General features: G+C 44.6%; 1 pseudogene across 1 annotated transcript in view; it reads right to left on the reverse strand.

Annotated features, from left to right (window-relative positions):
* LOC737738 (olfactory receptor 7E24) overlaps positions 1-9,648 on the reverse strand; it is a 69,775-nt pseudogene that overhangs the window by 34,777 nt on the left and 25,350 nt on the right. The window lies entirely within an intron of this gene.

Raw genomic sequence — 9,648 nt, forward strand, 5'->3', positions numbered from 1 at the left:
ACGATCGTGCCACAGCACTCCAGCCTGGGAGACAGAGCGAGACTGTGTCTCAAAATAAATAAATCAACAAACAAACAAACAAACAGTCTTGAAATCGGCCGGAGCAAAACTACAATTGCACACAACATTAAAAAAAAAAAGGGTGCATATTGTAAATCCGACAGCACCCACTAAAACAAGAAAACAAAGAGCTATGGCTAATAAGGCAATAGAGACATACAGAACAGTTTTTAATACTTTTATTTTTAACTTTAAAGAATTATTATCATAGAAGCCGGCTGCAGTGGCTCACGCCTATAATCCTGGCTCTTTGGGAGGCCAAGGCAGGCAGATCACCTGAGGTCAGGAGTTTGAGACCAGCCTGGCCAACATGGTGAAACCCCGTCTCTACTAAAAATACAAAAATTAGCCAGGCATGGTGGCGAGCGCCTGTAATCCCAGCTACTCAGCAGGCTAAGGCAGGAGAATCACTTGAACCTGGAAGGCGGAGGTTGCGGTGAGCCGAGATTGCACCACTGCACGCCAGGCTGGGTGACAGAGCGAGACTCCGTATCAAAAAAAAAAAGTGTAAGTCACTAGTTGTAACTGTGGAGGCTGGGCACATCACATCAGAGGCCTAACCGATAGCTAGATGGCTTCCTAGATGAAACACGACCCATTTCTTGTGAGCTATCCACAGGCAGCAGAGTGTCTGAGTGAGATGAAGGAATAGTATAGGAAATCTCATATTGCTGGTAGAACTTAGCCTGAATTCTCTACGTATGGGGATGGGAGGCATTAAACTTTTACAGCCTTATCAATGTAAGCTCTGTTCTTTATGTAACTGGCAGCGACTTCAGCCAGGAATAAGAATAGCCAACTGTTCTCTGTACTGCCAACACAAAGAGCCACAGGCCAGGAACGCTGCCTGGATGAACCAGGAAAAACCCTGCTCCAGCCCTCAGGGCAGACTGCAGGTGCTTGCGAATCTTGGGCTTGGGGTTGGAGGCTGCCCAACACCCTGGGAACCCACTTCTTGCATTAGTGTGACCCAGATGCAAGACATGGAATCAAAGGAGATCATTTTGGAGTTTTAAGATTTGACCGCCCTGTTGGATTTTGGACTGGCATGGGGCCTGTAGCCCCTTTGTTTTGGCCAATTTCTCCCATTTGGAACTGCTGTATTTACCCAATGCCTGTACCCCATTGTATCTAGGAAGTAACTAACTTGCTTTTGATTTTACAGGCTGATAGGCGGAAGGGACTCACCTTGTCTCAGATAAGATGTTGGACTGTGGACTTCTGAGTTAATGCTGAAATGAGTTAAGACTTTGGGGGACTGTTAGGAAGGCATGATTGGTTTTGAAATGTGAGGACATAAGATTTGGGAGGGGTCCAGGGTGGAATAATACTGTATCCCCACCGAAATTTCATCTCGAATTGTAACTCCCACAATTCCCACGTGTTATGCGAGAAACCCAGTGAGAGGTGGTTGAATCAGGGGGGTGGGTCTTTCCTGTGCTATTTTTGTGTTAGTGAATGAGTCTCATGAGATCTGACAGTTTTAAAAACGGGAGTTCCCCTACGCAAACTCTCTCTTTGCCTGCTGCCATCCATGTAAGATGTGACTTGCTTCTCCTTGCCTTCCACCATGATTGTGAGGCCTCCCCAGCTATGTGGCACTGTAAGTCTGTGAAACCCTTTTCCAGTATAAATTACCCAGTCTCGGGTATGTCTTTATTAGCAGCATGAAAATGGACTAACACAGAGACATTGCAGGGGAAACAGCAGGGATGTGTTAAAACTCACTGGGAGGGCATGTGGGAGAATTGATGAAATATAGGTTCCAAGAGCATGGATCAGTCATTTGGGCTGTTAGTACCAGTACTGCCCTGAATTCTTGCAAATATATTCAGCATCTTGACTGGGAATTGCACCTCAGGCTGGGTGCAGTGGTTCACGCTTGTAATACTAGCACTTTGGGAAGCTAAAGCAGGAGAACTGCTTGAAGTCAGGAATTTGAGACCAGCCTGGGCAACATAGAGAGACCCCCATCTCCAAAAAGAAATTTTTAGAATTAGGCAGGTGTGGTGGCGTGCACCTCTAGTCCTAGTTACTCAGGAGGCTGAGGTGGGAAGATTGCTTGAGCCTGGGAAGTTGAAGCTGCAGTGAGCTATGATAGCACCCCTGCACGCCAGTCTGGGTGACAGAGCAAGACTATGTCTCTCTAAAAAAAAAGGGAATTGCAACTCAAAGAAAAGCTAGTTTAAAAATCTCCCTAGAAGACTGCATGTGTGGCTGGGTGCCATGGCTCATGCCTGTAATCCCAGCACTTTGGGAGGCCAAGGCAGGTAGATCACCTGAGGTCAGGAGTTCGAGACCAGCCTGGCCAACATGGTGAAACCCCATCTCTACTAAAAATACAAAATTAGCTGAGTGTGGTGATGCATGCCTGTAATTCCAGCTACTTCGGAGGCTGAGGCAGGAGAATCACTTCAACCTGGGAGGCGGAGGTTGCAGTGAGCCGAGATTGTGCCACTGCACTCCAGCCTGGACAGTAAGAGGAAAACTTTGCCTCAAAAAAAAAGAGAAGATTGCATTTGTAGGCGACTTTTGAGATGCTGAACTAGCACCCTTTCTCCATGACTGTATCTTTACTCATTGTAAGCATACGGACAGCTGCTGCTGGAAAGAGGCCTGTCTGTATTTTAGCTAAGAGTCCCCCAGAAGAAGGCAACATTTCAGGAGGTGGCCAACAGCAAGACTGTGCAGTCGTCAGTTTGGAAGACAAGGCCCCACAGGGAGAAGTCTGTATCCCCTAAGAAGAAGGGCATCACTTACGATGATTTGTTAAGCAAAACTGATCCTCATCTTATGAGGAACCAAAAAGGGCCCCTGTGCCAAGGTAGGTACCCTTTCTGCCATCTTTAGCTCACTTTGCTTCTGAACCCCTGAACCTCACAGTTCCCACAAAAGCCTGTGCTTGGGTGGTCTTTTAGAGTGGTCTCACCTCCTAAGTCTCAGACTTTGAAATTTCACCTTTCCACTGCAGCCATCACACACTTTCCCCATGCCCCATTCCTTCTCTCCTATGGACTTACTCTTTGTCCCCATGACAACTTCCAGTCCTGGGGCCTCTTTTTCCCCAAAAAGTGGAGCCCTCTCCTGCTGTCCCTTTGTCACTCCCCAGTCATAATCCCATTACACCCTTTCTCTTTATGGGGCACCCTCAATTCTCTTTCCCCTTTGGTTTCTGTCCTTCCAACCTGCCAGTCTCATGCTTGGGTCAACCCATCTGTTCACCATCTTTGTTTCTGAGCCTATCCTCATTGCCACAGAAGATCAAGAAAGCTGGCTGACACCAGTGGTGAAAGATACAGATTTCAGTCACAGCTATTGGCAACTGTGGATTTAGCCTTTCCAGTTGCTCCCACTATTGACCATTCCAACTTTATCCTAATCACCAGTCATCCCATAATTGTCCAATGATCTCTCCTACATTCCTGGGAAAAGAGGCCATCTGTCTAAACTCTAACCTCCTCTGCTTCAGCCTCAAAATATCTCTGCAGCATCACCCCTTCCTTCCTTCCCTTCCCCCCTTCCCTTCCCCCCGTCCTAGATGAACAAGTTTCATCATGCCTTTTTAGCAATAACCGCTACCCCGTCTTCTACTCCTATTCATTCATTTATTGTTCATTCCACATGATAGGAATTCCTTGTTCATTCTTGCATGGTAGGAAGCAAGGAGGATGCAACTGTGAACAAAACCACCAAAGCCTCCACACTCAAAGAGCTTACTGTCTAGCAGTACAGAAAATCAGTGATGATTACAAGAATCCTCTTTCTACTCCAGGACTTTGCTCCATCTCAAAGGGATGGTCTCAAACCATCCCTTTCTCTCTTTTTAATTTTCCTCAATCCTGCCTCCCTCTTAAGCACTGTCTCCCTACCTCAACCATCAGATTACTCATCTGATCAGTTTACCTGGCCATCTCACTCTACTCCCATGAGGCTCCTAAGGCTTCTCTCTTGAAGACAGTGAACAATGTTGGTGCTCAGTCCAAATGCCCTATTGACTAGAGTGGGTGCAGCCCAATTTCAGCAGCAAACCCCAGAGGGGCTCCCAGGCTACTGTGCTTTTCCCACAAGCAAAGAGAAGTACCTGAAGCTTCTCTTTCCTGGATTAGAATTATCCCATTATCACCAGCACGATAGGATACTTTCAGTTCTTGTCTTCTTTGATCTCTTAGAGGCATTCCACACCTTTTTTTTTTTTTTTTTTTTTTTTTTTTTTTTTTTGAGACAGAGTTTTTGCTCTTGTGGCCCAGGCTGGAGTGCAATGGCGCGATCTTGGCTCACTGCAACCTCTGCCTCCCAGGTCCAAGCGATTCTCCTGCCTCAGCCTCCTGAGTAACTGGGATTACAGGCATGCGCCTCCACGCCTGCCTAATTTCATATTTTTAGTAGAGACGGGGTTTCTCCACGTTGGTCAGGCTGGTCTCAAACTCCTGACCTCAGGTGATCCGCCTGCCTCGGCCTCCCAAAGTGCTAGGATTAACAGGCGTGAGCCACCATACCCAGCCATTTTTTTTTTCTTTTGGGACGGAGTTTCACTCTGTCGCCCCGGCCGGAGTGCAGTGGCTTGATCTCGGCTCACTGCAAACTCCACCTCCTTGGTTCAAGTGATTCTCTTGCCTCAGCCTCCTATGTAGCTGGGATTACAGGCGTGCACCATGACATCTGGCTGATTTCTGTATTTTTAGTAGAGACGGGGTTTCACCATGTTGGCCAGGCTGATCTCAAACTCCTGACCTCAGGTGGTCCAACCCACCTCGGCCTACCAAAGTGCTGGGATTCCAGGTGTGAGCTACCGCAACTGGCCCACACCTTTGACCCGTTGGCATCCTCTGGGCTCTTCCTGAGAGGCCCAGTTACGTCTTTGTCCTCCTATTTCCCTGGCATCCCCATCTAACTTTTCTGTCAGCTTCTCTTTTTCTGCTTGGTGTTTAAATGCTAGTGATTCTCAGGACTCTATCCTACACTCTTCACCTGCAAACCACTGACTTTCAGTGCATCGGTAATTGAGTTTGAGGAGAGTATGCACAACTCCCAACCCCTGAATGGTACCAGGCACAAATACAACAAATACACATGGTATTTTTCTTTTTTCTTTTGAGACAGAGTTTTGCTCTTTTTGCCCAGGCTGGAGTGCAATGACGTGATCTCGGCTCACTGCAACCTTCGCCTCCCCGGTTCAAGCGATTCTCCTGCCTCAGCCTCCCAAGTAGCTGGGATTGCAGGCACCCGCCATCACGCCCAGCTAATTTTTTGTATTTTTAGTAGAGACAGGGTTTCACTATGTTAGCCAGGCTGGTCTGGAACTCCTGACCTCAGGCAATCCACCTGTCTTGGCCTCCTGAAGTGCTGGGATTATAGGTGTGAGCCACCGTGCCCAGCCCATGAGATGTTTTAATACAGGCATGCAATGTAAAATAATGTCATGGAGAATGGAGTATCCACCCTCTCAAACATTTATCCTTTGTGTTACAGACAATCCAATTATACTCTTCTAGTCATTTTAGAATGTACAATTAAGTTATTATTGACTACAGTCACTCTGTTGTGCTATAAAATAGTTGGACATCATACTTGCTTCCTCCCTCTCCCACAGTCTCCATATCTAAGAAATTATCAATTCCTACTGGTTTCATGGTCAAAGTGGCTGAAGAACCCAAGCCTTCTTTTCATCCTTAGCTCCTCCACATTAGCACAAAGGCAGAATGCATTAGGGGTGAAAAGTGTAGTTTCTGGAACCAGACTACTTGGATTTGCCCTCTGGTCTGTTTCCTACCCACGTGTCTTTTTTTTTTTTTTTTTTTTTGAGATGGAGTCTTGCTCTGTCGCCCAGGCTGGAGTGCGGTGGCGCGATCTCCGCTCACTGCAAGCTCCGCCTCCCGGGTTCACACCATTCTCCTGGCTCAGCCTCCCGAGTAGCTGGGACTACAGGTGCCCGCCACCACGCCCAGCTAATTTTTTGTATTTTTAGTAGAGATGGGGTTTCACCATGTTAGCCAGGGTGGTCTCAGTCTCCTGACCTTGTGATCTGCCCGCCTCGGCCTCCCAAAGTGCTGGGATTACAGGTGTGAGCCACCGCGTCCGGCCATCCACGTGTCTTTTAGTCAGTTACTTAACCTCTCTGTGCCTTAGCTTTTTTTAATCTTCAAAATAGGGGACATAATACCTTAATTATTCTTGTGAATAATGCCTACATGATTGAAAACATGAAAAGTCTTAATAGGTATTGAAAGCTTAGAAGGGTGCTTGGTCCTTAGTGTTATGTGTTTGCTAATATTATAAGGCCAGGTATCACTCTTTATCATCTAGATCTCTAAAACAGCCTCTTAACTTGATTTTACTGTCTAGTCAGTAATTCTGAAAGTCAATTCACCTTTTTCCACCTTCCAGTGGATTCTCTTCTTCTTTTTTTTTTTTTTTTTCAGACAGAGTTTCGCTCTTGTTGCCCTGGAGTGCAGTGGCGTGATCTCAGGCTCACTGCAAACTCTGCCTCCTGGGTTCAAGTGATTCTCCTGCCTCAGCCTCCTCAGTAGCAGGTGCCTACCACCATGCCCAGCTAATTTTTTGTATTTTTTAGTAGAGGTGGGGTTTCACCATGTTGGCCAGGCCCGTCTCAAACTCTAGACCTCAGGTGATCCGCCCACTTTAGCCTCCCAAAGTGCTGGGATTACGGGTGTGAGCCACTGCACCAGCCTTGCCTTCCAGTTTAGTTAACTTCTTTTATTTTCCTAATAGATGGTACATTGTGTCTCCTCTGGGCCACAGCCCATGTCGTTCTTCCTGCTTTGTTGTTTTCGTTGTTCTTTCATAATGTTCTGAGATTACCTCATTTCCCGTATCCTCTCTTTCTTTGGCAATCCAAAGAAAGTCATCTTTCAGATTGTCTGCTCAGAGTTCATCTCAAAGCCTGGCAAGTGAGTATTTTATATTTTAAATTATCTAAAAATCATAGAGTAATACCTTCTCAGATATGTCTCATATGCACAGCCTATAGTTGGATTATCTTTTAATCTAATCTGCGAATATTGCTTTGTAACTAGAGAATTTAGTCTGTTTATATATAATATAATCACTGGTATCTGGGGCTTAATCCGTCATCTTGTATTCAATTTTTATTTGTTTTACCTGTTCTATGTTGCTTTCCCTTGCCTTTTCTCAGTTCTCTTTTTGATTAAATAAACATTTTTCTCTTCCAGTTTGGATGATTTATGGTCTGTTTCTATTCTTCTAAGGGCTAGCCTGAGAAATTAAGGCATGCATATTTATACAGTCTAAATTTAGTAAAACCTCACAGATAATGTAAGGAACTTTGTTTGCCTGTGCCTGACTTTGACATTATTTTTGCCTTGTATTTTAATTTTATATATATATATTTTTTCTTTCTTTCTTTTTTTTTAAATTTTGAGATACAGTTTTTCCCTGTCACCCAGGCTGGAGTACAATGATGCAATCTCGGCTCACTACTGTCTTTTTCATTCCTCCTTGCATCTCCTATCTTCCATCTGGGATCATTTACTTTCTGCTCAAAGTATATCCTTTAACATTTCTTTAAAAATTGTCTCCTCGTGACAAACTTAGCTTTTACTTGTCTGAAAATGTCTTTATGTTGCCCCGTTTCCTAAAAGCTGTTTTTACTGGGTATAGAATTCTAATTTGGCAGTTCTTGTCTCTTAGTACTTGAAGATATCATTCTATTCTCTTCCATGTTTTTGCATTGCTGTGAGTCCATGCCCACCTCTCCTCACCTCCTGGCTCCTTTTAGTAGTTTTCTTCTGTGTTTCTTGGTTTTGCAGTTTCATTGTAATGCATCTCTATAAAGATTGCTTTTTTTGTAATCTATTCTGCTGGACATTTGCTGGGCATGTTTTATCTTTGGACTAGTACTATGCATCAGTTCCACAAAAATCTAAGCCATTATCTCTGGAGTATTGTCTCTGTCCCACTCTTCCTCTTCTCTCATCTGGTACTTCAATCAAATGAAAGCATCTAGAGGTTTCAATCAAATGAAAGCATCTTGAGGAGAGAGTCACTGTTATTCTTACCGGAGGATGCCTCCAGTGTTGAAAACAAAACCCAGGACATTTTACTCAACTTGGAAAATATTTCTTGAGTAAACTTGGACAGTGGTTAAATGTTTAATCTTCCCAGGTATGACTGATCACAGACCGTGCCAAGTCAAAAAATAATACAAAACAAGGTTTTTATGTACTTCAATTAGAAAGAGTTGGAGGAATTCAACCTAATTTTATGAAAACTTTGTAATGCTCCATAACAACTGTTAATTGTCAACACCAAAAAAATTTGTATCCCAGCTCTGACTGCCTATTTTTCTTGGAAGAACTTGCTCTCTTTTTCTGCCTTTCATATCATTACCTAAGAAAGAACTATTTCCAGGTAAAGTCAGTGAAATCCTCATGAGTCATTCAGGTGATTTTTTTCTGAGAGTTGATGGTGGCTCTGGCCCAGAATTACTAAGAAAAGGCTCTAAGAAACAAACAGATGGGCTCCCCACCCTCTGTAAACTTTCTTTCTCTATTTAGGCACATCTTTCTCTTCCTAAAAATGCCCTCCACTGCATGACAAAAGCTTTAAGCTGAGGGATTCACCTGAGCTCCCTGGAACTGTGTTGAAAGTCACAACTGAGCTTGACAAGTTAACCGTGGCCTTAAAATGAATACTTGGGATCCAAGGAGCTCCTAGGAAGTCAGAAGATAAAGACCTTTATAAATGACAGATCTGTACTTGAGGTCAGGAGTTCAAGACCAGCCTGGCCAACATGGTGAAACCCCCGTCTCTACTAAAATTACAAAAATTAGCCAAGCCTGGTGGCGGGTGCCTGTAATTCCAGCTACTTGGGAGGCTAAGGCACAGGAATTGCCTGAACCTGGGAGGTAGAGGTTGCAGTGAGCCAAGGTCGTGCCACCACACTCCAGCCTGGGCGATAGAGCGAGATTCAGTCTCAAATAAATGAATAAATAAATAAATGTCAGATCTGGCCGGGTGTGGTGGCTCACGCCTATAATCCCAGCACTTTGGGAGGCTGACGTGGGTGGATCACTTGAGGTCAGGAGTTTGAGACCAGCCTGGGCAACATGGCGAAACCCTGTCTTTACTAAAAATACAAAAGTTATCTGTGCGCAGTGGTGGGCACCTATAATCCCAGCTACTTGGGAGGCTGAGGCAGGACAATCATTTGAACTTGAGCCACTGCACTCCAGCCTGGGCAACAGAGTGAGACTCCATCTCAAAAAAAATATAAATAAATAAATAAATAAATAAATAAATAACAGTTCTTTCAGTAGTTATTTTTCTTCTCTTTTCTGAATACCTGAAGATTGCAAAATGGCAAGTTTGGCACAGCAGTGAAGCCTTTTTTTAGAATCCCTCTTTCTTGAGATTTATTTTATTTTACTTTTTGAGATGGAGTCTCACTCTGTCACCCAGGCTGGAGTGCAGTGGCGCGATCTCAGCTCACTGCAAACTTCATCTCCCGGGTTCAAGCAATTCTCCTGCCTCAGCCTCCCAACTAGCTGGGATTACAGCCATGGGCCACATATCTGGCTAATTTTTATATTTTTAGTAGAGATGGGGGTT

Source organism: Pan troglodytes, chromosome 8 (assembly GCF_028858775.2).
Source record: "Pan troglodytes isolate AG18354 chromosome 8, NHGRI_mPanTro3-v2.0_pri, whole genome shotgun sequence".
Classification (NCBI taxonomy): Eukaryota; Metazoa; Chordata; class Mammalia; order Primates; family Hominidae; genus Pan; species Pan troglodytes.